Source organism: Anomalospiza imberbis, chromosome 18 (genome assembly GCF_031753505.1).
Source record: "Anomalospiza imberbis isolate Cuckoo-Finch-1a 21T00152 chromosome 18, ASM3175350v1, whole genome shotgun sequence".
In the NCBI taxonomy this organism is placed as follows: Eukaryota; Metazoa; Chordata; class Aves; order Passeriformes; family Viduidae; genus Anomalospiza; species Anomalospiza imberbis.
In genome coordinates, this window is record NC_089698.1 from 4,580,445 (window position 1) to 4,604,885 (window position 24,441).

A 24,441-nucleotide genomic window follows, 5' to 3' on the forward strand; every position below is an offset into this window, starting at 1 on the left:
TGGGGAGGAGAAAAAAGTATTTATTTATTGATTGTACCTGACTGTGTGTCCTTGTGTGCTGGCGTGTGAGTGCGCGCTGTTGTGCAAATGGAGATAGAAATTTTCAATGTTATTTACGATTTCTTGTAAATGTTTACCAGAGAATTGTGTCTATATATAATATATATACAGTATAGAGAGAAAATATGTGAACTAAGTGGGTTATTTTTTGATGGGGAGGGGTGAGGAATCTTTTGCTTCTAAGAACTGTGTGGTTTCTATAGCACCTGTTCCATGATGTGCCAATCTGTCACTGTCCCTGTGCTGGGAGAGTTGTTCTGGTGGGGCAACAGGAAGCTCAGAGCAGAGCCATCATCACAACCTCAGTTTAGCTTCATCTTGGTTCTGACTTTAAGGCTGGGCAAGAGGGAAAAAAAAAAAGAAAAAAAAAAGAAAAACTAATATAAAAAAGCTTTGTTTCAGCTGTGCTGCTGGGGAAGTTCTTGTGCTTGTGGGGACCCACAGTGAGACCCCACCAGGAGCCTGGGGCTCACTTTGATGGTTAAAAGCTGCTAAGAAGCTGAAAAGCAAAGGTTTTGCTGTGCAGCTTTTTGTGGGTCTTCTCTGGCCTCAGCCTCTCCTGCCTGGCTCTGCCCCCCTGCTGGATCCCCATGAGATAAAGCCTTGTTCTGGAATTCTGACAGGGGCAATCGTGGTGCTGGAAGCCAGCAGGGATCTCTCCCAGCTGTGCAGCCAAGGATGGCCTGTTTGTCACCAGGCTTGCCCATATACAGTAATCTTGTCTGGCCCCTTGGGGAAGAGGAATGTCTCATCCCAGCAGCTCTGTGCAGCTGAAATCCACCCCCCCAACAATGGCACTGCCAGCCCAGGACTATTTTAGCCTGTTGTTGGCTCTGTGGGAACAGGCACTGGAGCTCTGTGCCTTAAACTGACAGAGGGCAGGGTTAGATTGGATTTTAGGAAGAAATTCTGCACTATAAGGCACACCCTGGATCCCTGGAATCCAGGCCAGGTTGGACAGGACTTGGAACAACCTGGGATTGTGGAAGGTGTCCCTGCCCATGGCAGGAGGTGGAACAGGGTGATCTCTAAGTTTCCTTCCAACCCCAACCATTCCATAACTCCATGCTTTCTGAGGAGACTGCTGCATTCTCCCCTGGGTGCAGCAAGGGTTGCAGGAGCTGCCAGCCCACGTTCCCTGCCCCAGTCACTCCAAGCTGAGCCTGAGGAAGGAAGGATGGGCTCCACGGGCTGAGTTCAGCCCCCATCACACCCTCACTGAGCACCCACATTGCTGTGGGGTTTGGGGTTTGTCTCATACTTGAGCTGCTGAGCTCAGATAATCTTGGGTGTGTAAATCCACAGAGTGTTTGTGTCCTGGCCCTGTGTTCCCGAGGGAGTGACAAGTGGATTCTCTTCCTGCATTTGAGCTTTCTGCTCTTGCATCCTTCCAACGAGCTCCTGGTACCCATCTCTTTTGGTGTCACCTGTGCAGACCCTTTAGAAGTTGTGTTTGTTCCTAAACTTGTGAATTTCCTAGGAGTTTTTCTCTTGCTCTGTTGAGTCCCTGAATTGCTTTGCTATGAATGTTTTTCATGAAGACTGAGAGGGTTTTTCTTTTTGTGTAGGGACTTCCTGCTGTGTCCCTGTCCTGCTCTCATCCAGCCCCTGGCATGGGGAACATCCCTTAACTCATCCAAATGCACCTGGTAGTGCAATGTGAGCCAGCAGTGGAACTGCAGGTGCCAGCCCTTGTCACTGACAGGTGAAAAAAAGGCTGAGATAAGGAACTATTGAAGAGATGGGTCCCAAAATCCCTGGAGACACAAGCCTTGTGGCCAAGAACAGTTTATGGGATGATGTTCTTCTTATTCTTTGTTTTTTATTTATTTATTACTTATTTTGCCTGGCTACTTCCCCTGTCTTTCCTGGATTTTCCTGAGGTTGGTCCCCTGCACTGGGAGCCACTGTAGCCAATGGGCCTCTGACCAGGGACTGGACAAGTTTTGGGATTCTCATCCCCTAAGTTTCCTTTTGAAATATATTACAATATCTAAATCACTTTTCTCTATAGAGGCACAGTGTGAGCCTCTGAGCCTTTGATCAGTAGGACCAAAATGATGGTCATGTCATCAAAACCTCTGTCTTATTTCTCAGTCCATTTGGGAATTTCCCCAAGTACTGAGCAGTTCTGGGCTTGTCTTCAGCATTTTACTATGGTGTGAGCACAAACTGATAGAGCACAATGTAGAGATGGAGTTCCAACCCTTCCTAGCACTATGGAAGGGTTGGAACTCACCAGAACCTGTGTCAGGAATTCCTGTAAAAGTTTTTTCAGACACCCTGAAGTAGATCAAATGCCACTGATTGTTCCTGCATCCTCATTGCCCTTAATAAGCAATATTTCACTGATTAAGGCATCTAAACAATTGTGGTTCTCAGTGTGACCACATTTCTGTCCTCTGGTGGCCACGTGGGCCATGGCTGAGGCCATTTGGTGCCATAGCCACACATTCACACAGCTCAGTGTGTGGATTCCTTCCCAACTTTACCCAAATCCTGAACTTCCCAGAGAATGTACGTGGTTGGAATGGCCGTGGAAGTCTTTTAATGTGTCTAATCTAATTTCTAATTTAATTTAAGATTGGTGATAAGCATATTCCACCTTAAATTCCTGTTCAGTAGTTTAATAGCTTCCTTTTAGAGATGGATTTTGCACATGGAGGCTGAGCAGAGCCCATGGATGGTGCTGCAGGGGATAGTCCCTTCTCCATGGTGGCTCCTGAGCCATCAGCAGTGGGACATGACTGAGATCAAGAGCACTTTGCATCAGTGTTTGATGAGGGGGAAAAGGCACCATTTATCATTTTTTTAGAATTATTTTTTAACAAATGAATGCTAAAGATTAAACTATGCACAAGATCTTAAATACAGGGAAGTTTTAGGAGTGAGTATGGCTTTGCTGCTAAGGATGATAAAGAATTGAAAATCCTGATCCTGGATATTAAGACACTGAAAATGTCATTGTTGTGACTATGTAAGATTGACTTAAATTCTCAGAAATTTCTCCTCTCTGGAGAGTAATTCCCAGAAGCCAGGGAATAAATTGTTTTCCCAAACAGAATTAATGAAAAGCTTTGAAAATGAAACGTGGATGTAACTTCAGACCCACGATTGTCACTTCCTTTGTTCAAGGAGTGTTCTGGAGAGCCAGGCAGGGTGACAGGGTGTGACAGCCATCGTGGGGGCTCTGTGGGACAGGGAATTACCCCTCAGCACAGGGATTTGAATGTATCTGGTGTCCTGGCATTAGACTTTTCTGTTGCCCTACACAGAATTGCTGCTTTTCTCTGTTGGATGCCATTTTGGTCTCTGGGAGTTGCTCGATCTGAGCTTAACGAGCACTTACAGCTTTTAATCTATTTGTAGAAGTGCTGCTAATGTTCTTAGATTATCTGAATTCCACACTGTGGTATAATAGCTGTTTTATATTATTTTATTCACGCTTTTGGTTGTTTTTTTTTTTAATGTAAACTGTTCCTTATTGTTGTTGAGAAAGAAAAATTAAACTCTATTCTCTATGGTTAATGTATTTTCAAATCAATCAGATGCTGGTGGTTCTTTCTGGCTGCACGGACCTTGGGAAGGCAGTGAATGGGTATACCCTGAGCATGGAGTGCCCAAAATGCTCTGTATTTCCACACTGCTCCCAGCTTCCAGAGCCCCCTGTTGCTCGTGGTGAGTGTCCCCTGTGCTGGGGACCCTGCTGTCACCTGGGCTGCTTTTTGCACCCTCCTTGCCCTCATGGTCCTCTCTTTCCCCCATCCCCATCCCTTGGCCTGCTCAGTCCAGCTTTGCTGAGCCTGTCCCTGTGGGCAGATATCTGGCAGTGACACCTCTGCTGGCACTGTCGCCTCTGTCCTTTCTCTTAACGTGGAGAATTTAAATTGGTGGTGAAACAGAGCAGCTGAAGAGGAGGAAAAGCACTGGGGAAGGGCTGGGCCAGGTCCTTGGTGCTGTGTGGAGTGAACTGCCCCAGACAGAGCAGATGGGGAGGTGACAGAGCGCCCTGGCATGGTGGCAGCCCAGAGCTGGGCCATGGTGGTGGTGGTTTATACCTGTGTGTGATCCTCTGCTGCCAGGTGAGCTGTGCAGGAGGTGAGGGAGTGCATTCTGCAACGGTGCTCAAAATGACCTTGGACTTGATCTCGTTCTCTTGCCTCGGTATTTCCTGGATCAGTCTCCAGACCTTTCAGCTGGCAGTGAGAGGATGGGCTGCGGTGCCTTTCTTTCAGGGAACAGGAGGGACAAGCTTTTCATCAAAAACATGAGGAGGACAAGGTGCCTGTGCTCCCTGCCCCTGCTCAGGGCTGGCACTTGTCACCCCTCTGGACTCCACAAGATCCTGGGGTGCTTGGGGATCTTCCAGCTGTTCAACGGGGGGATGCCATGTGTGGGAAGAGGGAAGAGGTGCCCACAACCTCCCTTCTGTGGTGTCAGTTCTTGCACTGCTGTTGGAGACAGAAAGGGTCCACATCACCCCAATGTCGTGTTTTAAGCAGCACAGAATTTAACTGCATTTCTAAAAATGGGAATGCAAGGAAGGCTGGATGATCTCTGCAGATTCCTGCCTCTACCTACTTATGAGAAGAGGCTTAATTAAATAAATCCTGGTATTTAATTAATCCTTAATATGTTTTCTTCTTGAGGCATGTTTGCTCTAATGGCCCAGCCCCAGTTTCCAGTGCAGGTTGAGGTTTGCAGGGAGCTCACAGCTCAGAACTTCAAAAGCTGATGAAGACACTCCCCAAACACGCAGAGTTTGCAAAATGTCAGGGTGGGATTCAACCAACCCTTGCAAATGTGTTAATTACCTGATATTAATTGGCAACCTAACCACCAGAAGCCACATCCCCAAGGTGCCAAAGCAGGAATGCTCTGTGTTCCAGTGTGGAGAGACTGGCAAAAATCCTGCCGTTCGCATAGAGGAAAGTAAATGATCCTAAAAGTGAATTTCATTAATTTTTAACTTGGGATAGTTTCTCACAAAAGCAGCTATCCGGAGGTTGTGCTTTGAAGTGCATGGAAGTTTCCATCAGTTGCCACTTCCATGCAGTGCAGGAGACAGCAGCTGGTGGAGCAGCTCTGGAGAGGCAGCAGCTCTGCACTGTGCCCGAAGAGAAACTATTCCAACCCCGTGCCTACAAGGGCTCCTCAGGAGATGTTCACCATCATCTGGGGTTGGATTATGGGAGCTCCTCCGAGGGGTGGTGGCAGCCCCAGGACTTCCCATGCCCTGTTTTGACCCTCTGCTCCACAAGCCCAATTCTTTGGCTCCCGGGTGGCCCTGGCAGATGAACCAGTTTGGCTGTGGCCCGTGCCCAGGGCTGGGTGTGATGGGGGGCACTGGGGGCTGTGCTGGTGAGCCCAGCTGGGAGTGCTCGTCCTCAGACACCCTCCTGCCAGGCTCAGACACGTGGCACCGAAGAACCTGGAGTATTTATAGCCCTTGTTAACATGCATGAATGGACTGGCTGAGTCCTGGCACAAACATCTGCCCAGGTGGGTGCTGTCCTGGCAACACCCTGAGCTCTCTCTGCTGCCTTAAGGTGCAGCAGCACCTATTTCAGAGAGGCCTTTTCCAAAGGAAAATTCAAAGGCTGATTCACAGCTGTAGCAATCCCTGGGTAAATCCTGCAGAGAGGCCCAGTTTGTACAGACACCACCACCTGACTGATGCAGGGCAAGGGGCTGACAGCCTTGGGTCCCTACCCAGCCCTGCAGCAGTGGGGGATGGAGGGCTGTACAACAGGGATTTTGTTACTCTGGGATTGGGAATCTCAGGGCAACACAAAGTGGTTTGGGATGGAAGAGACCTTAAAGTCCATCTCATTCACAGAGACACCTTCCGTTATCCCAGGTTGCTCCAAGCCCCATCTAACCTGGCTTTGGACACTTCCAGGGATGGGGCAGCCACAGCTTCTCTGGCCAACCTGTGCCAGGGCCTCAGCACCTTCACAAGGAAGCATTTCTTCCTAAACTCCAATCTAAACCTCCCCTTTGTCAGTTTAAGTTCTCCTTTTGTTTGCTTCAAGTGCAAAGACTGAGGTGGAGCAATCCATGCTCTGGCATTTCCAATGAGCTGTGGATGTACCTCACAGCCATGAAAAACAGATCCAGGAGACAGCAGCACAGGGATGTGTTAAGCCAGTCCCTAAGCACAAGGAAGTATGGGTGCTGTTTCCTGGAGCATTTCTCAGGAAGTGAAAGCATTTCTGCAAGGCTTTGGCAGCCGTGTTGGAACAACATGTGAGTGCTTGGGAGTTATCAGAGAGCTCTGTGATAGTGCAGCACCAAGATTATCTGTGCTGGTTCAGTGGATTTTCTGAGTAGTCTCCAGGAGTTGAGAGGTTGTTGGAGAGGAAGACGCTGCCATCGCTGCGCACAGCTCAGGGTTGTCTCTGGTTTAGTGACTGACCTGGCCCTTGGGTGGGTGAGCTTGAGCTTTTTATAGTTCGGCAAATGGAACGCAGATCCTCGGCTTTATCGCCGTGACTAAGGACGTGTTGCTGTTGGCTGAGTTACAGGAGTGCGCTGAAATCTGAGTCACTCTTCTGCTTGGCAAAACAAAAGCAGACTCCCAGGAAATCTGCATCCCTTTGTTCTCCCCACAGCCCCCCGAGTCTGGCCATGTGCTGCTGGCTGATAGCGCAGGGATCGGGATGGGGCCATGTCCTCACCCAAACCAGCGCAGGCAAAACCACCAGGGATTATATAACTGGCAACAATCCCACACCCACTGGTTCTTCCCTCTGTTGCACTGAAACCTCCGTGACGGTGCAATCTAACAGCTCCTTCCTAGTGGAGAGCATTATACATACAATTTTGACACTCCATTATCCTTGTTTTTTAGTCAAGGATTCCTTGGCTATGGCTGCTTTCAGCAGCTGAGGTTCGACAGCCTCTGCCTTCCCAAACTTCTCCTTTCTGGAGGAAGAAAAATTGTGTGGACACCACAGTGTAATCCCACAGGCCCTGCACCCCCTCGGAGGGGTGATGCTCTTTCCAGGGCCTGGCAGAGCTCAGCCTTCGCAAGGACATTGGACTGAGTGTTTAACAGACTATTCCCTTTGAAACAGGACTCTCTCTCCTGCCTTCCTTCTCCCAGCCCTGTTCCCTAGACAAACTTGAGGATGGGAGAGGCAGAAACAGGGCCCCATGGCCAGTGGGATTTTATTAGGAAGACAGTGCCAGGGCTGTGCCCTCCCTGTGCTCTGAGCCAGGCACTTGCTCTCTGTGTAGCTCCGCACTGATTTCCATGGTGGATGAGCGAGAAGAGGTGGGAAAGGAGTTTTAAGGACAGCTGCTATGGTGGTGATGGAGAGTGGGAGGATTTCCTGTTTTCCTTTATGCAGATTATATGTAGTGGGCAGTGGAGCACCCTCCTGCAGTGCTCAGTGCTTGAGGTGTGTGGGGCGCCTGTTTCCTCCTGGGGCTCATCCTGAGCTGTCACCAATAGTTCTGGCTTTTGGGGGAGCAGTTACCTGGTGGAAGGTTGCAAGGCAGAACACTGGAGTGCTTCCCTGCTGAGGGCCAGAGCATTTCAACGCCACGTGGGCCTGGGAAGGGTAGCAGGGGAGCACTGGAAGATCAGTGTTCCCCTGACCCAGACGGGCTGTTTTTGCATACACCTCCACCTCTTCACATAACAGGAGCAACTGGCTCAGCAGGAAGAGATGGAGACTGTTCCTGGCTGGAGCAAAGGAGGGGATCTGCCGAAGTCAAGCAGGGGTGAGACAGAAATGAGACAGAGCAGGGGCTGGGGGGGTCTGCCTGGGCCCCCCCCCGGTGTTTGTCCCTGCCCTCAGTGTGCAGGTGTGTCATGGGCAGTGTCCATGTGCCATTTGCAATTAACCCATTTCTCCACTGCAGGGCACTGACAGGCTGTGTGAGAGGAGCTAAGTCACCGGAGCAGCCCCACTGGTGCACGGAACATTCACTGGTACTCCCTGGTTTATGCCATTCTTAGCTCAGTTCTGAAGAGATCCCAGCCTGGAAGTTAATTGTATGTTAGAGAGGAGAAACAGTGGCATTACTCATCTGAGGAGTGGAACCTTTTGTTTGAAAACTGTATCTGAATAATGGAAAAGTCATAGATAAGGGACCTGTCATTCTTTTCTGAGTGCAGGCGCTCCTTCACTGTAGATTGCTGCTTGCCATCCCTCTGACGGCTCCAGTAAACTCATAAAACAGAGGGTCAAAGCTCAAATGTCTGCAAGTTGGGTCTGGAAATGTCTGTTCACTATTGCCATCCACACTGCAGGGTGGAATTACAGCCCTAATTCATATACATGGGGTGAGAGGCCAGGTCTCTGCTTTTAACTCTGCCCCTTTTGGGGTCACCTCTGCTCTGCTAAGTGCTGATAAACGCAGCGGGACAAAGATTCATGCAGGGTCTCAGGTGGGGACAGAGCACAGGGGAAGAATCTTTCCAGGAGCCAGGGCTGTGCCACATGCCAGGTCCTGTCCTCGCCCTCTGCTCACTGCAGGACACACACGGGGATGTTGGAGCATGTCCAGGGAAGGGAACAGAGCTGGGAAAGGGTCTGGAGCACCTGGAGCAGCTGAGGGAGCTGGGAAAGGGGCTCAGCCTGGAGAAAAGGAAGCTTAGGGAAGACCTTCTGGCTCTCCACATCTCCCTGACAAGAGCAGCCGGGTGAGGGTCATGCTCTGCTCCCAGGAAACAAGGGATAAAAAACAGTGGAAATGGCTTCAGGCTGTGCCAGAGGAGGTTTAGATTTGACATTGTGGAAATTTCTTCATAGAAAGGATTGTCAGGCATTGGAACAGACTGTCCAGGGAGGTGATGGAGACCCATCCCTGAAGGGATTTAACGGATGTGTCAATGTGGAGCTCGGGGACATGGGTGGCCTGGGCAGGGCTGTGGTTGCACTCGCTGGTTGAACCCAAATAATTCTATGATTCTAAGGGAGCAGCAGTGTGAGGGGTCACTGGGGTGGCAGTGGGGTGGCAATTCTCCTGCCTGGTGCCAGAGCTGGGGTGCAAGGGCTGGCTGTGATGGCCGGGGTGTTCCCATCTCCCCACTGCAGCACTGCCAGTCCCACAGTTCTTTGCTGGTCCCGCACTACAGCCATTCCCTTTCCCACAGGTTCAGCGTGTCCCCAAGGCAAGAAGGGCCAGGTGAGGGTGAGGATCTGGCCCCTGCAGCCCCACACGGGTTGGGCCTGGCCTGCTCCACACCCCGCAGCGCTGCCATCCCATCAGAGCAGGTCCTGCCCCGGGCTTGCCGCAGTTCGAGCCAGCCCAACTTTCTGTGGCCACTTTGAAGCTCCCAGGTCTCATCTCCCGGGGCATTCACAAAGGCTCCTCCTCGAACAGTGGGAAACAAGACAGCAGCTCCTTGGGAACGCAGCTGCTCTCTTGAAGTGTCCATTTGAATGCATCTCCCAGGGCTGTGGAGCTGCCGGAGCCTGGCATGCCCAGTTCTCCATCTCTGTCACTGTGTGGGTGTTTTTGTGGAGGGAGCTGCCATTAAGTGGCTCCCGAATAACTGATCAGGAGCTAATCCTCGTTCCTTATGAATTGCTGAGAGCCCCATGTGCTGGAGCAGGGGTTCCCAGCCATGGGTGGAACAAGAACCGCTTCAAAGAGGTGTAAGAGGCAGGAACACCCTCCTTGCAGAGGCGCTGATCCAAGCCATGGTTCGCCCTCGTCTGCGCCGGAGCTGCAGGGAGGAGAAAGGTGGCTGAGGGGATGGGTTATGGCTTGGCTTCTGGAAAAGTGAAAAGGCAAATGAGTCATGGAATTGGGATCCCTTGGTGTGGTGAAGATAAAAGGGTTGTAAAGGTGGGGAAAACACCTATATTATCCTGATTTGGGAGCAAGGGGGGAAGCTGTGGGAAAGCGATCTTAATTTAAATGGGATGTGGGTGGGAACAGAGGAGACGAGGCGAGCTCCGTAGTCCTGCTGCTGTTACAGGGCTGGATGTTTTTGCTGCTGAAACTTTTCCTTTTGCTCCGATCCATGCACCTGCTAAGGGGCAGCTATAGAGACACTGTCTGGCTCCCTTGGAATGGATCACGGAGAGATCCAGTGTCTCCATTGGGTCAGGACCCCTGTGTCTGCAACAGAAAGAGATTTGGGCTGCTTAAAGTCAGATGAATGAATTCCCCATGGGAGGCAGGGACACAGGACCTGCTGCCTGGTCTTTCCCTGTCCTGCCAAGAGCTGGGATGAGGACGTGGAGATGCATTTTCCTTGTGCCATGGCATCACCCTGGCCTGTGGCCAGCCTATCATCCACACTCTCCTTCCTCCTGCCGTGAGTCACGGCCTCGCCTCGGAGCCGACTTTGGCCTCCTCGGCAGAGAGCCACACCTTTGGTAATGACAAAAAGCAGCATTTGGAGCTTTTGAACTGTGACAGCTGTGGCATGGAGAGGATGCCAGTGGGCAGATCCCATGACTGCCATTCCTGAGGAGGGGACTGAGCAGGAACACTCCCTGGTCTGAGCAGTAATGTTCCCTTTCTGATTTTCTCTGCTCTGAGGCAATGTTCCCTGGACAGGGCTTCACAGTTGTGCTGCCCTGAGGGTGGCAGAAGGACAGTGGTGGCCAAGGGGCCGCCACTGGTGGCCACAAAATTGGATTTTTTACCTGGTGTGTGACAAGCCAATAATGACACACTTGAAAAAGACATTGATTCTTTATTTCATGGTTTTGCAGCCTGGGTGCTCAATGTATTCCACAAATCCAGCACACCCCACTGGACTTTCCTGCTATTGTTTATACACAGAAATTCAGAGTTAGTAACTTTCCAAGCAAAATCCTTTATTAGGATTTGTCAATAATTTCCATACAAGTTGCTTTCTCCATATGCCCAGGGGAAGGGTCTTCCCCTGGACAGGGTCTTTCTAACCTGTAGGTGTGATTTTTATTATTATACCAAACCAGCTTTGAAAGTTACCAATGTTTACATAAACATACATCAACTTCTTAATTCAGGTCCTTAAAGCTTGTAGTTTCAGGGTGTCCTTGACTAAGGGATGCAGCAGTTGCCTGTTCCTCTGATTAGAATCACAGAATCCCAGAGCAGTTGGGTTGGGAAGGGTGCTCTGGAGATCATCCAGTCCAACCCCTCCGCCAAGGCAGGGTCACCTGGAGCAGGTGACACAGGATTGCATCCAGGTGGGTCTGGAATGTGCCCAGAAAGGGACACTCCATGCCCACCCTGGGCAGCCGTCCCAGTGCTCAGCCACCCTCCATGGGAAGAGTTTCTTCCTCATATTGAGGTGGATCTTGTGTTTACTGCTCCTCCTGGTCACCGGGCACCACTGAACAGAACCGGGCACCATCCCCTTGGCACACGATTTGAGATATTTGTATGGATTGGTGAGATTCTCTCCAGCCTCCCCTTCTCCAGACTGACCAGGCCCAGCTCCTGCAGTCTCTCCTCATCACAAAGATGCGCCATATTCCTCATTATCCTTGTGGCTGCTGCTGGACCCTCTCCAGCAGCACCCTTTTTCATTTGTCCTTGTCCGCCTTGTCCTTGTGTCCATCCTGGACACAATAAGATAATCTTGACACACCCCACGTTTTCCAACACTACCCACGCCCAGCCCCTGTCTCTCGGTTCGGCGGGGCCGGGACTCGAACCCGCGGCCCCAGCGGAGCAGGTGGAGCGGGGCGGAGCCAATCGCGGCCGCGCCGCGCGGGGGAAGCCCCGCCCACGGCCCGCACCGCGCGGTCACCATGGCAACAGCGGCGCTTCCCGCGGGGCCCCGCGGCCGCCGGGGCGAAGGGGCCGGACCGGCACCGGGGCGGGACATTCCCGCCTCCCGCCGCCCTCCCGCCGCCTTCCCGCAGCCCCTCGCTCCGGGGAAGCGCCGAGGGACGGCCCCCTGCCCGCCCCGCCCCCGGCCGTGCCCGGCCGCCGCTCGCCGCCGCGGGGGAAAGGCCGCTGCGCGCCCAACTTCACTTCAAGCAACTTCCCCGGTGCGGCGGAGCCGGCGCCCGGTTTTGCGGAGGGAGCAGCCGGTGGTTTGGCTGGGTGAGTGCTGCTGGCGAGGCCACGGTGAGGGGCGAGGCGGCGCTGGGACAAAGGCGGGCAGTGCTCGCTCACCCTTAGGGCCGGCACGGGAATCCCGTCCCCGCTTCCCCGGGGGTGCCTCGCCCTCCTCGCCGGCTCCGGGCGAACGGGGAGGGGGTCCCGTGCCGTGCGGTGCGCTCGCCGCTCCCGCATGGCCCCTCGCCCTGCTGCCGGACCTCCTCGCTGCTTCTTTCTCGCTGCGTCAGAGCCAAGGGCTCGTGTCCTCGTGTGTTAAAAAGAAGGGAAAAGCCCCTCTCCAAAAAAACCCCGATCTGTGGTTCTAAATCGGCGGCTGGAGGTGGGGAGGGGGTTGTCGGTGGTTTTTGGTGGATGGTGTTCTTGCTCGTGGTTCTGTGGATTAGAGCGTAATTTTGTAATCCACGGGGGCTGCAATTATCTGTTCCTCGCTGGATTAGGGATGATAATGTGCTTGGAGGTCTTAAATGGACAAATAAAGATGCTCCCCCTTTCTCCCCCCCTGGTTTACAGCCGGGCGACGGCTGCTTGGGCAGATCAGGAGGGATTCAGGCATTCCCGAGAGTGGTATGTGACTCCTTAATGCCTTGGATTTCAGGACATACATTGCCTGCTCTTTAAAATTACTTCGAAGTGCCAGTTTAAAGTCATCATGCTGCTTTTCAATTGAAGATGCACTTGGCTTTGTTTGTTGGCATCGCGTGTACATAGAATCTCAGGATAGTTTGGGTTGGAAAGGATCTAAAAGCTCATCTCATTCCACCCCCTCTGCTAAGGGCATATATTTTTGTTTTGGAAGCACTTGGGTGGACAGATTTGTGTTGTTCTGGTGATATGCAGCTCATTTGTTAATTTCTCCTCCTAACGCCAAATCCAAGCGGTTTATATGTATGTGCACGGAGAGACGCGGAGTGCTGCTCCTGGGTGGAAATAGCTGCTCCAGAAGATCACGCGGAGGTCAGTTCCTTGAATTTGCACGGAGCTCTGCGCTCGGATTTGGGAGGGAGCAGCACTGGCATTCTGGATGGGTGAAGCTAATCAGTGAAATCCCAGAATTTCCTGTGTGCTGCTGCGCGGAGCCGGGTGGAAAGCTTTGCCTTCCTGAGCCTGCCTGCAGCATTGTTGCTGTTCTTGCCTTTTTCCCGTCTGGAGGTGGGAGATTGATGCCGTGGATTCAGGTATTGACTTGACTTCTATTTCTGTGGTGTAATCCGGGTGATTCTGATTTGTGTGTGAGGAATGGGATTAGGGGAAATCACACTTGGCAGATGGCGGAGCTCTTCTGTGCCATTAGGAGATATTGTAACCTTTGATTATACCTGCAGGTCTGGTAATAGAGCTCAGGCTCTTTGGGGTTTGGTAATAGAATTCCATTCCAGATCAAATATTGCTCATGATAAATTACTGGGATCACATTAAAGGAGCTGCAGCAAACAGAATTTGATGTTTTGTCCAAACTGGTGCTTTACTCCAGGGTGGTAATTGCAGGCAATTTTCCCTGTCTGCTGAGGGGTAAACTCTGTTTCCAGGGTAACTGGGAAGTTGTTCAGCTGCTTCTGAGGTACTTTTTTTGCCAGAGCTGAAGGTTGTTGGCATTTTCTTTTCCTTGTCTCTCCTCCACAAACCAGAAGGATTTGCATCTTTCTAACGACCACATGAAAATGGGAGTTTTCTTTGTTTTCCTGTGACGTTTGCAGGGTGTGTAGGGAAGCAGACAGTTGTGTGGCAGAAATGCTAATAAAGCTGCCTGGCAGCTTAATCCAGGTAAAGACTTTCTCAAAGAAAAAAAAAATCTTTCAAGAATTTATAAACTTTCCCCCTCTTTTGTTTTTTTGGCTAGGATTTTCTTTGCAATGTGCTCTGCCTTTTCCTGTAAGAATTATCAAGGATATTTATTAGTAAGTAAAGCTATAAAGCCTTTGTGCTTCAGAGTAGTTAAGGAGGTTGGAATCCTATTTAAATAGATGTTGTAGCCTGTAATTCCCTTTTGATAGGTGTAGAGTTTATTGAAAATGGGTGTGTAAACTTTTCCTCTGTTTCAGACAATGCCTTGGGCTAATTCTAAGCTAAGTGCTTCCTTCCCAATGTATAGAAGACACAGAACCAAGTCACTCTGGAGTGTCACAGTATGGAAAGTCCCTAAAAGGAGGCAAAGTCTAGGACTGTTTCCAACTCGAATACTTTGGTTTGTCGTTTTCTGCTGTCTCATTTTATATGTGGCAGTAAAGGACGTTCACAGCCCCAGCCCCAGGGTTGTGCTCACGCTGCAGTTCTGGAGCTGCTGCTCTTATGGCAGGAGAAAGGGCACAGTACCCATCTGTGCTCCTCCTCACACAGCTCTGGCCTGATGAGATAACCAGGGATTCAGAAAATTTCCATGGCTGATGATGAAGCAATTTTTCCCTCTGCCATACTGAGGCTTTGTGTAGCTGCAGGATTTTTTTTTTTGGTGGTTGTTTTCATTATTTCCATTTTCAAGCATGTGCAGCACCATCACCTTGGGCGTTAATTGAGCCCCTTAAATGTGCAGACTCCTCTGACAGTGGCAATGGGCTTCTCAAATGCCTGATTTCTACCAAAGGGGAAAAAACCCAGTTACAGCTTGAAAATAGGCTTTACTGAAAGCAGGAATTTCAGACTTTCTGTTTCATAAGTTTACCAGCCCTTCCTGCCTCATGTGCTCAAGGTGACATTCAGGCCACATGTGAAAGAAGCAAGTCCTGACCAGCAGGTCCCAGGTGGATGGAGAGCTCAGGTATTCCTGCTCCTGGGATTCTTTGCACAGCTCTGTGATTTCACTTGGGTGTTGTCCTGGACTCTGATCCATTCAGCACTCATGTTTCTCTGGCTATTAGATAATTTTGAAACCAGTCCTGTCACCTGCCCGCTCTTTGGCACGTGTCTGGTTACTGCAGAGTGAAAAAGGAGCTCAGCCTCTGTGGTGAGGAATGTGTTGCTCTTCACTCCCTGGTCCTTGCCCTGGAGTTATTCCCTGTTTGGTTGTTGCTCATGGAGCTTCCTCCCTTCTGACAGATTTTCCAAGTAACTTGTGAATCAAATTGATATGATTTCTCTGTCCTTGAGTTTGTAAACAGAGATAAGAAAACTTCCCACCGTCTTGAAAATTCTGGTGTAGTGTTAATTGTGGGGAGTGCTGTGCAGATCAGGGACAGGACTCGGGATCACGTTGGAGAGGATTTCCCCGAGTGTGTCAGTTAGGTACACCTTTCAGTTGTGATTTCTTCTCCTGGCTGCTCATGTGTTTAAAAATGGTGCTGGTTTCTTATTGGGGAGTTTCACAGATCAAGGTATTTCTCCAAGCCATGGTGTGCTTTCTCAAATTGATACTCCACAGAAGTTGATAACTTGGCACTGTTCCCTATCCAGGGGAAGTGTCCTTTGGCAATGCATTGTCATGCTGGGTAGTTAGTGAAAAATTTGACTGGTAAAAGGGTGTGTCTAAATGCAGATTGGAGTGTTCTTCATCCATTTATGTGTAATGTTGCTGTTCTTTCCTTATTTTCAAGCTGTTTATTTTAATGGAATGTTTTCTTGCATGAGGTTTGAAGTCTTTCACTTCCCGAGCTGGGTGAGTGTCCATGATGCTGTTGGTTATAGGGAGGTGTGCAGTGCTGCAGCCTTTCTATTCATTGATTTAATAAATTTATTTATTTCTTAGGGTAGATGCAGCTTGTTCAATTCTCAAGTAGCAGGCAGCATTTGGGGAGGAAGGGACCATTCCAGTGAATCCCTTATGGAGCAGAAGATCCTGCTGTGTGCTGTGGGCTGCTTGGAAAAGCGAGACTGAAATAAATGCTCAATCCTGCAAGCCCAGGCATGAGGCTTGTGGTGATGCTGTGAGCCCAGTCTGTATCACTGGTTTGTTTTTGGTGCACAGGGGTGACTGGAACCTGGGAATGTTGCAATGTTTTTAGGTGTGTTTTTAGTTTTGTGTGTAAGAATTGCCCAAAGGCATTGTAGGGCAAAAGCCACAGATTTTTTGCTTTTGCTTCAGAAATCTCTTTAAATGAAGAGTCCCTTGTTGTGGTGGTAGGATTTGCAGTGTAAACCACTGCGTGGTTGTCTTGAGCTTGCAGCAGAAGAGACTGGAATAATAGCATCAGGAGAGCTGAGGAATTCTTTCCACGGCAACCAGTCTTGATTCCTAATCATGGCCCTCATAGTGACCTAGGCTTGGTAGGTTTAACAGCTTAACTGGAAGACTCCATGCTTGACAAACTTGAGATGCACCTACCCTAGGCAGCTGCATGTGCAGACTTTTCCTAAAAATCTCCAGGAATTGGCTCTTGGGTTGTCTGGATATGTGCTTCCAGTGAGATGGGACTACTGATTCCAAGGAGATACTTTTCTTGCTGGGTTAGAAGTGAAGTTGGTTCTCTGTTCTCTTGTCCTTCATTGACTCTCAGTGAGATTGAAGGACATCCATGAACTTTGAACTCTCAGGCCATTCTTTTCAAGCTGTGCTCCAGGAATAATTAAAAAAATTACAAGTAACAAAGCCAGAGCAAGTCAGTTGCTCTTTGCCTGGAGAGGGCTTCTAGAGGTGAAGAGGACTTTCCGCGTCTTGAGTTCTGTGAACTGGCAGGAAAACCAAATTCTTATGAAAACCTGGATATCGAGTGTTGCCAAAACATACTAAATTTAGTGTGGTGACTGTTTTATCTATTTGCAGGTATTGCTTAAAAAAAACCCCTAAGATTTCCCTTTTGTTCTTGTAATTGGTATGACCTGAATGTCTGATCACAAAAGGATATTTAAGTCTACTGGGTGATGATTTTCCTCAGGCCTAGGCTTAAAGAAGTCAGACTCTTAAAATTAAGCTGTTTATGGGCGCATACTTTATCTTTAGATTCTTTTCTCAAATCAAGGAGGTTTATTTTCTTGGTTTCCACTGTCTTTGGTTTGTTCTGGGAATATGTAATGCTGGAACTTTTGCAAACAAAGACTTTCAAACAGCTTGGGGATACTTTTCAGTGCATCTGTATAAATAGGAGATCATTAATAAATATTTTTGAAGTTCCTGAATGCCTTACACTTATGTTGACACAGTGGGAGTTGAGTTTTCTTTTTATGCTCTTCATCTCTACAAAACACGCTTGAGGAGAGGAAATGAATGTTTTCTGAGGGTTGTGTGATTGTGGTGATGCAGCTTGAGCAGTCCAGGGCACAGAGAGGGTTATTATCCAAAACACTGCTTGTTTGTGGTTGAGTCATGTCCAATGAGCACACACTTAAACATTGTGGGTGGGGGGATCTGGGCTCTTCTAAAGCCACTTACAGAGCTGTTCATTAAAAGTTCTTATCAGAATTAAGTGCCAAAACTTCCAGTTTTGGGCTAGAGTAAAGCCTCTGCTTGCCTGAAAGGAGATAGTGTTGGTCTTGGATCAGTGTGAGAACTGAAAGCTTCTTACTATTGTAGTAATTACGAGTCAGGATGGTCATTAGGCTGGTGTAACGAGCAGGAAAAGATAACAATTCAGTTGCTGGAGGTTTGGTGTCTCCCCAATTTTCACTTGGAGGGAAGAAACGTGTGCGCTCCAGCATCTCCTCCAAAGAGCGATGCCGCAGCATGGGCAGCTTTGGAGTAAGGCTTCTCTTACTGTACACAGTTAGTTGGGCTTTAGTGTGGGGAGGGAGGCGATCTGAGCCTTGTTTCCAGGTCAAAACACCCCTTTCATTTGGTTGGGGGCTGGGAATCGCCAGGAGCCGAGTGGGCTGTTAGCTCCAACTCCGGGCTTGACCCAGTTCCTGCAGAGCTCCGGGAAGCGCCTGTGCTCCAAACGGGCAATTCCAGCTCTGCTGCAGGGGCAGCGCTGGGATGCCGAGGAGATGGATGGCAAAGAGAGAGGGAAAAGAAGTTGGCTGCATTCTGTTGTTTGAATCTCAACTACGTGGGTTTAGTGCATTGGGAAGGAGGTGAAGAAGTGAAGATATTCAGCCTGTACTTTTAGTTTTTCTTTGATTTTGATAGTTACCCTTCGTAGTTTCCAGGTAGCTGCCAGTGTTTTAGTGAAATGCATGAAAATAAGAGGATTTGTGTGTGCTTTTAGTGCTGCAGCATTGTTGCCATACACAGCAGCCTCTTCTGTTTATATTTTCATAGTGACTGTTTTTGTAATCACAGTATTGGTTAAATATGTGCTTTCAGTGCCTTTCAACAAGTGATGTTAATAAATGTCAAGTTCTAAAACTGGTTATTCCTGCTGTTGTAAAATGAGGACCATCATTATTTTACAGTGTTGGTGAGACTTTGAAAGGCACGAACAGGAGGGGAATTTTAAGTTTGTCTTTATTTTGCACTTTTAATGAGCTCAGCCTTGAGCCAGTGCTAGGCTTGGCTGTCTCAGTGCAGCCGTAGCTCCTCTCAGGGAGGGAGTTGTGCCAACATTTAGGAGGGATGTTTATCTGCTAGGAGTATGTTCAACCATACAAGGCTTTCGATGGACAAAGCTGCCTCATCCATAATGAGGCCAGCAAAGCCAGGATGTGTTTTAAACAGAGTTGGAATTTCTGGCCACTGTAACTGTTTGATATTTCATGAGAACACTGGGAATTCTTCATTGACCCAAAGGAGCACAACAGGCCTTTCTGCTGAAGCTGAGCAGCACGGCTGGCTCATTCCCTAACTGAGGGACCTTACAGAAATGTCACTGTTATTGTTGTCAAACAGTGTCTTACTGTATTGGCACTATTGAATGTCAAATATTAGTGTAATCTGTCATTAGAATGTTTTCAGCATCATGATGACTGCAGAGTTATCTAAATACCATCCTGTTCTTGCTGTAAACATGATGCAGTGTGGATTTTTTGCATGTTTGAACAGCAGTAACAGATTTGGCCAAGAGAAGCTGTGGCTGCCCCATCCTTGGAAGTGTTCAAGGCCAGGTTGGACAGGGCTTGGAACAACCTGGTGTCCCTGCCCATGACAGGGGGTAGAATGAGATGAGCTTTAAGGTCTCTTCTGTTCTGTTGTTCTATAATAGATATATTCATTTATCCAAGTAGTACTAAGAATTTCTAAAACATACGGATTTATGTATCATAATTCTTACAAGTCATCATAATGTTCAGTTAATGTTCTTCACAAAATGAATATTTAAAAAAATAATTAAATCACGGCAGCTCTGTGGCTGCTGTCTGCGAAGGAGAGATTAAATGAATCACTCTGATTACAGCAGAGTTTCCAGCACAACTTCAGGTCTTTGTTGTTTTCCTAAGTACAGTTTTAGTCACTATTCCTGTGTGGATGTGTGAAGCTGCTGGAGAGGTTTCCACGGGTCTGACCTGCTCTCACTTGACAGGGCAGTGATGTTTCCTTGCCTCCTTCCCCAGCTGGGTGAATCACAGCGCCCATCGGAAAAACTCATCAATAGTTAGAGGTCAGCATTTCAAGAAGGTCAGGGAGGCTGCTTTCTGCCTCGTGAGCATTATGCTAATTCAGTCGTTAAACATATTGGAATTATGCTTCCTTTTGCTTCTGCAGTGCTTGCAGATTCCATGGGAGCCTTTTCCCTGGGCTCGGAGCACAGAGGGTTAGTTTTGGGCAGGGAGAGCTTTTCTTGTAGCCTGTGTTGTAGTCACACACAGGAAATGTCTGTAGATCTCAGCATGAATCTGTTCTTCGTGTGAAATATTTCCTTGTATAGTGTCACTGTCACATTGGTGCTCATACATGAGGAGGAAATCGAAGGGAGATGATGGAGAGGCTGAAGCCTTAAGATGAAATACATATTTTCCTCTCCCAAAGGCACTTCACTGAAGCACCTGTGTAACTTAGGCCCCAGTACTGACGCTTCTGATGAACCATATTGAGCCTTTTCTCTCTTACTTGTTCTTAAATACTGGGAATGTGTTTTAGTATTGTTTCCATATCAGCATGTGTAGAATCGTCAGAGATTATTTGTGCTGCGTTTGTATGATATATGTGTAAAGTAATGATCACACAGAGCATTGTCTTTGTTGATATTGGACTGTTGCACACAATGTACAAAGAAATTCATCTGGAATCCAGGTTTGTTCTACTGTAGATTTATGGCTGGCTAAGATGGTGTTTTCACAAGCTTGGCTCTGTAGGGAGCAGCTTCATATAGTTTTCAAATTGTCTCCAAAATTCTTGTTTCAGTTCCATTATTTTATTTTTAATTTAACAGCTTTCATGCCAGATTTGCACATTTCAAAAATGCTGAAAATGGTTACTTTAAGGTTAAAGCTTTTTCCATCTTTGTTCATCTTGACTGTAGAAGTGGTTGTGCTCTCTTCTCTGTCACATCTGGTCTAATAACCCTGGAAAGCTGGGCTTGAACTGAGCTCCCAGAGCCCAGGGTTGAAGCTGCTCACAGAGAGAGTCAGCACCACAATTTGTCAGATCTAATGGCTCTGCTCCTGCTCACATCTGGACTGAAGGCTGGAGTGAAAAACTTGTTAAGGCATGAGTGTATATTTTAAAATATATAATTAACAGAAGGTTGTTTATAACTGTTTACCAATGTGCAAGACAGTGTTTGTAGTAGGTTGGACTGGCTTTTATTAGACTTCAGAATCTGTGGTGTTTATCACTTTGCTGCAGAGCAAATAGGCCACACACTGCCTGAGCACTGGGCGGGCAGAGCTCTTCCAGCCTGTCTGCCTGCTTTTTGTTAATGCTGATTTCTGATCACTTTGGCTCTTGAACCTGATGACTTTGGGGAGGAGAACTCATCAGGCTGACCAGGGCAGTTCCTGGGCAGAATTTGTGTCCGGTAGTTCACATGGACCTTGTGTCCATGGTTTGTTGGTTGATTCATATGTGATGAAACAAAATGAAAAAATTGCCCAATCTTCTTCACTCAGCAGGTGTCTCCTGTTGGCTCATCAAGTCTCAAAGCTGCAGATTACTAGAAAATGAAAAGAAATTAGATTTTGTGCCTAAGTCACTTCTCATGCATCCTTCACCAGCTGCTGTCCCATGAAAGATGTTGGGACATGTGGAACTTCAATTTCCTTTCCAACTTTGCCACTTTACATTCAGTTGCTTGGATTGGTGTGGCTCCTGTTCTGTGACTGATTTGGCTCAGGTGGGATTCCTCCTTCAGAAATTCTTGATGCAGTGCCAGTTATCTGTTTTTCTGACAATTTTATGCCACCCTTTGAACTTGCAGATCTGTACCAAAAAGGCCAGCGAAGGAGCTGGCTCATCAGATTTCTCAGCAGCTGCAGCACTTGCTGTGCCCCTTGAGGCTGGTGAATGTTTTGTGCCTTCCAGAGGCCTCCAGTGGTGTTAACAGTGATCACAGTGGCATGAGTGGGTCATGCTTCACTGTGGGGCTTTGTGGGGACAGGCATGAACAGAGGTGGGGAGCTGGGAGAACTCGGCGTATCCCGGTTTTCTTTTGAGTCACATTTCAGTCCAAGGATCCTTCTTTGTAATAACTTCAGAAGGGTGTTTCTAAATTCACTGTGAGAGCGTTTTCAGGTTACTAAATCCCTTCCTTGGATATGCTCTGAGAAACAGGGATCAGGTACCAGGGCTGCTGTAATTGTGGTGTGAGTGTGGCTGAGTGGGGGTGATTTGTGGGAAGCTTCATGGTCTGGCTGCTCATGGACAAGTAAGTGCTTAGGTGCTCAGGTCTGGATGAACTGGTGAGGACAAACCTGTGATCTTTCACTCCTTCTAATTTTTGTGAGCTGCAGAATATGCCTGTGTCAGCTATTCATTATTACCCTGCCTTAAAATGTAGGTGATCTCTACATTGGACCAGGAGTTTCAAGTGCTTTCATGTTACTCTTCTATCTTCATTTTGATGTGTTGAAGTGCTTCTTTGCTCTCTGTGCTTAAAACTTCCCAGAGAGTTAAAAAGCCCCCAGGGTTCACTTGTGGTTAAAAATGCCCTTGCTTGCCAAAGCTGTGAGTGTGGTTTGAGCAGCCCCTGGGGGTCCCTGGGCCTCCCTGTCCCTGTGCTGAGGATGTTCCACGAGTGCTTGTGCACATCCAGGCACTCCCAGGTTCCCAGTGCCACCATTTGGATTTCAGAGCTGGTTTTTCCCACTCCACCTATTTCTTCTTCTTTCACCCCCCTCAATAAATACATTAATGTTTTTACTGCCTGAACTGTTGTCTTTCAATGAATAGGCATTATTTCCCTTTCTGTGCTTTCTCAAGCATGTAGGGAGGTGGAGGAGATTTAGTGCTCACAAAGCTTTTGGTTAGTGTACGTGTTATCAATAATTCATTGCAGGCCTTGATTTTGCTGAATAATGTTGTGTTTCTGAAGAACAAGGTAGTGTACAATGCATGTGCGGGCTTGTTGCTGTCAGAGTTCTTGGCTTAAACATCCTTTTGTTCAGAAATGAGGAGAAATGCAGCGTCACTGCCCTGGCTCCTCACAGTCACACACAACCCTCTGTGCTCTGTTCCATTCGTGGGGCTTTGGGGGAAGAGGAAGCTCCTTTGTGGATTGCTGGTAACAATGCCCTGCTCACAGGCAACAAAAGGAACACTCATACAAGCTGGCAATACCCAGCCAGTGGTTCTGAGGTGGGCATTTGTGTTAATGTGGGGAAAAAAACCTATTTCCTGCATATGTGAAAAGCCAGATGTGCCCACTGAAGGAAAAAGAGGAGCCTTATCATCAAGGCAGCAGCAGTAGCTCCTCTAGCACAGCTCAGGCTTTGTTGACAGAGCAGGTTTGTTCTGGGTGTGCAGCTCAGGGCAGTTTATTGATGGCTGGCAGGAGGCAGCACCCTGCTGCAGCACCATATCCTACCTGACTTCATGCCAGGTTCAGTAGACAAGGAAGAGATCAAAGAGCTGTTGGAACACTGGGAACAACCTGAAAGGCAAAAGGATTTCATGTCGCAGTATGTCAGTGTGTTTAGGGCAGAGGGTGTCATAAGGGATTTTGGCTCAGGGAATGATATATGCCACCAAGTATTTGGCTTTTATAACAATATTTTATTTGACTCAGAACAGATCCACCCATCTCTCCTTGGTCCAATGCTTTTTTCACTCACTGTGAGACAGGAGTGGAAATGGTAAATCTGAGGGTTATGTCCACTTGATCTGAATGAGTTTTAATGGCTCCATCAGTATCCTGAAAGACATAACTGGAGTAAAATTAATTCAGTTTAATACTGTTCATAATTTTTCTGTTGCAAGTGGGGTCATCTTTTCTGTGAAGCACTTGAATTGCTGCTGTAGAGCTGGGGATGGAGGTGCTGCCTGGGAGATGGAGCTGTTTTGTTTATTAGTGCCAGCTCTGCCAGTCTTTTGTCACTGTGCTTGTCTCCTGCAGCAGTACCAGGGAGATCTCCTTATCTCCAGCTCTGTACGGCAGCTTTGCAGGCTTCATCTTCAGGGCAGAGGTTGCTACGACTCAGAGGAGCAGGCTTTGAAATTGTTCATTTGTTCAAGCACAGAATCATCTGTTCCTGGGAACCACCTGGTCCAGCCCCCTGTTTATCAGTGTCTTGCTCCCATGCAGCTGCAGTTCATTTCTAGAGCCGTGCCTGGTACGAGTATTTTGGGCTGGAGTGTATTTGCTTGTTGACTGAACTCGACTACATGCTTATGCTCTGACTAATCAAATATCTGAGAGGTGGAATGATGGACTGAGTGGAGAAATTGCTGTGGCACAGTGTTGGCTCTCTGTTTTGATAGAAAATGTGTCATTAGCAGCCAAATCGAAAGCTGTTCAACACAGAGCTTCCTGCATATGATTTTGTAAGATCACAAGTGGCAAACCAGCCATCAGAGAAGACATCTGATGGCAGAACTGTGAGAGCTGAAGCAGTACATAAATATTTGTATCAAGAATGTGCAGTGACAGTTTTCCCTAGATCTCCCAGAGAGGCTGTGGAGTCTCCCTCAGTGGAGTTATTCCAGAACCGTGTGCCATGTGCTCTGAGATGACCCTGCTTGAGCAGGAAGATGGGACCAGATGACCCTCTGTGGTCCCTTCCAGCCTGAGCCAGTCTGTGATCATGTGGTTTCTTTTAGTCCAGGTGAAAGCTTAGGAGCAGCGTAATCTATTGCAGCATCTCTGCTCTGAGTGTTTTATCAGTAGCTGCCACGTGCTCTTTGTGAATGAGCTTTGCTGGCGACTGTGCAGCTTCCAAATGTGTCTGTCAGGAAAAGTACAGGTATAAAAATAATGCACTGTAAACCTGCTTTCTTGTTTTTTCAGAAGCAAAGGAATGTTAATTCTTAGCCCTCGGATACACGTTAGTCACCATAGCTATGTATATGCACATATATAATTTTTAATGTCATTATTTTGGTCTTGTAGCCCATCACTCTCTTTCCTTTGTCCTCCAGTTTTATGGGTTCAAGTTTTATGGGTCCAGATGGTTAAAGTG

General features: G+C 48.2%; 1 protein-coding gene across 3 annotated transcripts in view; it reads left to right on the forward strand.

The window, feature by feature from the left end:
* Positions 1-11,805: 11,805 nt before the first annotated feature.
* Positions 11,806-24,441, forward strand: part of KIAA1671 (KIAA1671 ortholog) — a 64,839-nt gene continuing 52,203 nt past the window's right edge. For 2 of the 3 annotated variants that reach the window (XR_011004947.1, XM_068208645.1), the window contains exon 1: positions 11,807-12,072. The gene's annotated coding sequence lies outside the window, so the exon portion shown is untranslated. Of the gene's footprint in view, positions 12,073-24,441 lie in introns of all 3 variants that reach the window. The other variant, XM_068208646.1, reaches the window with a different exon arrangement.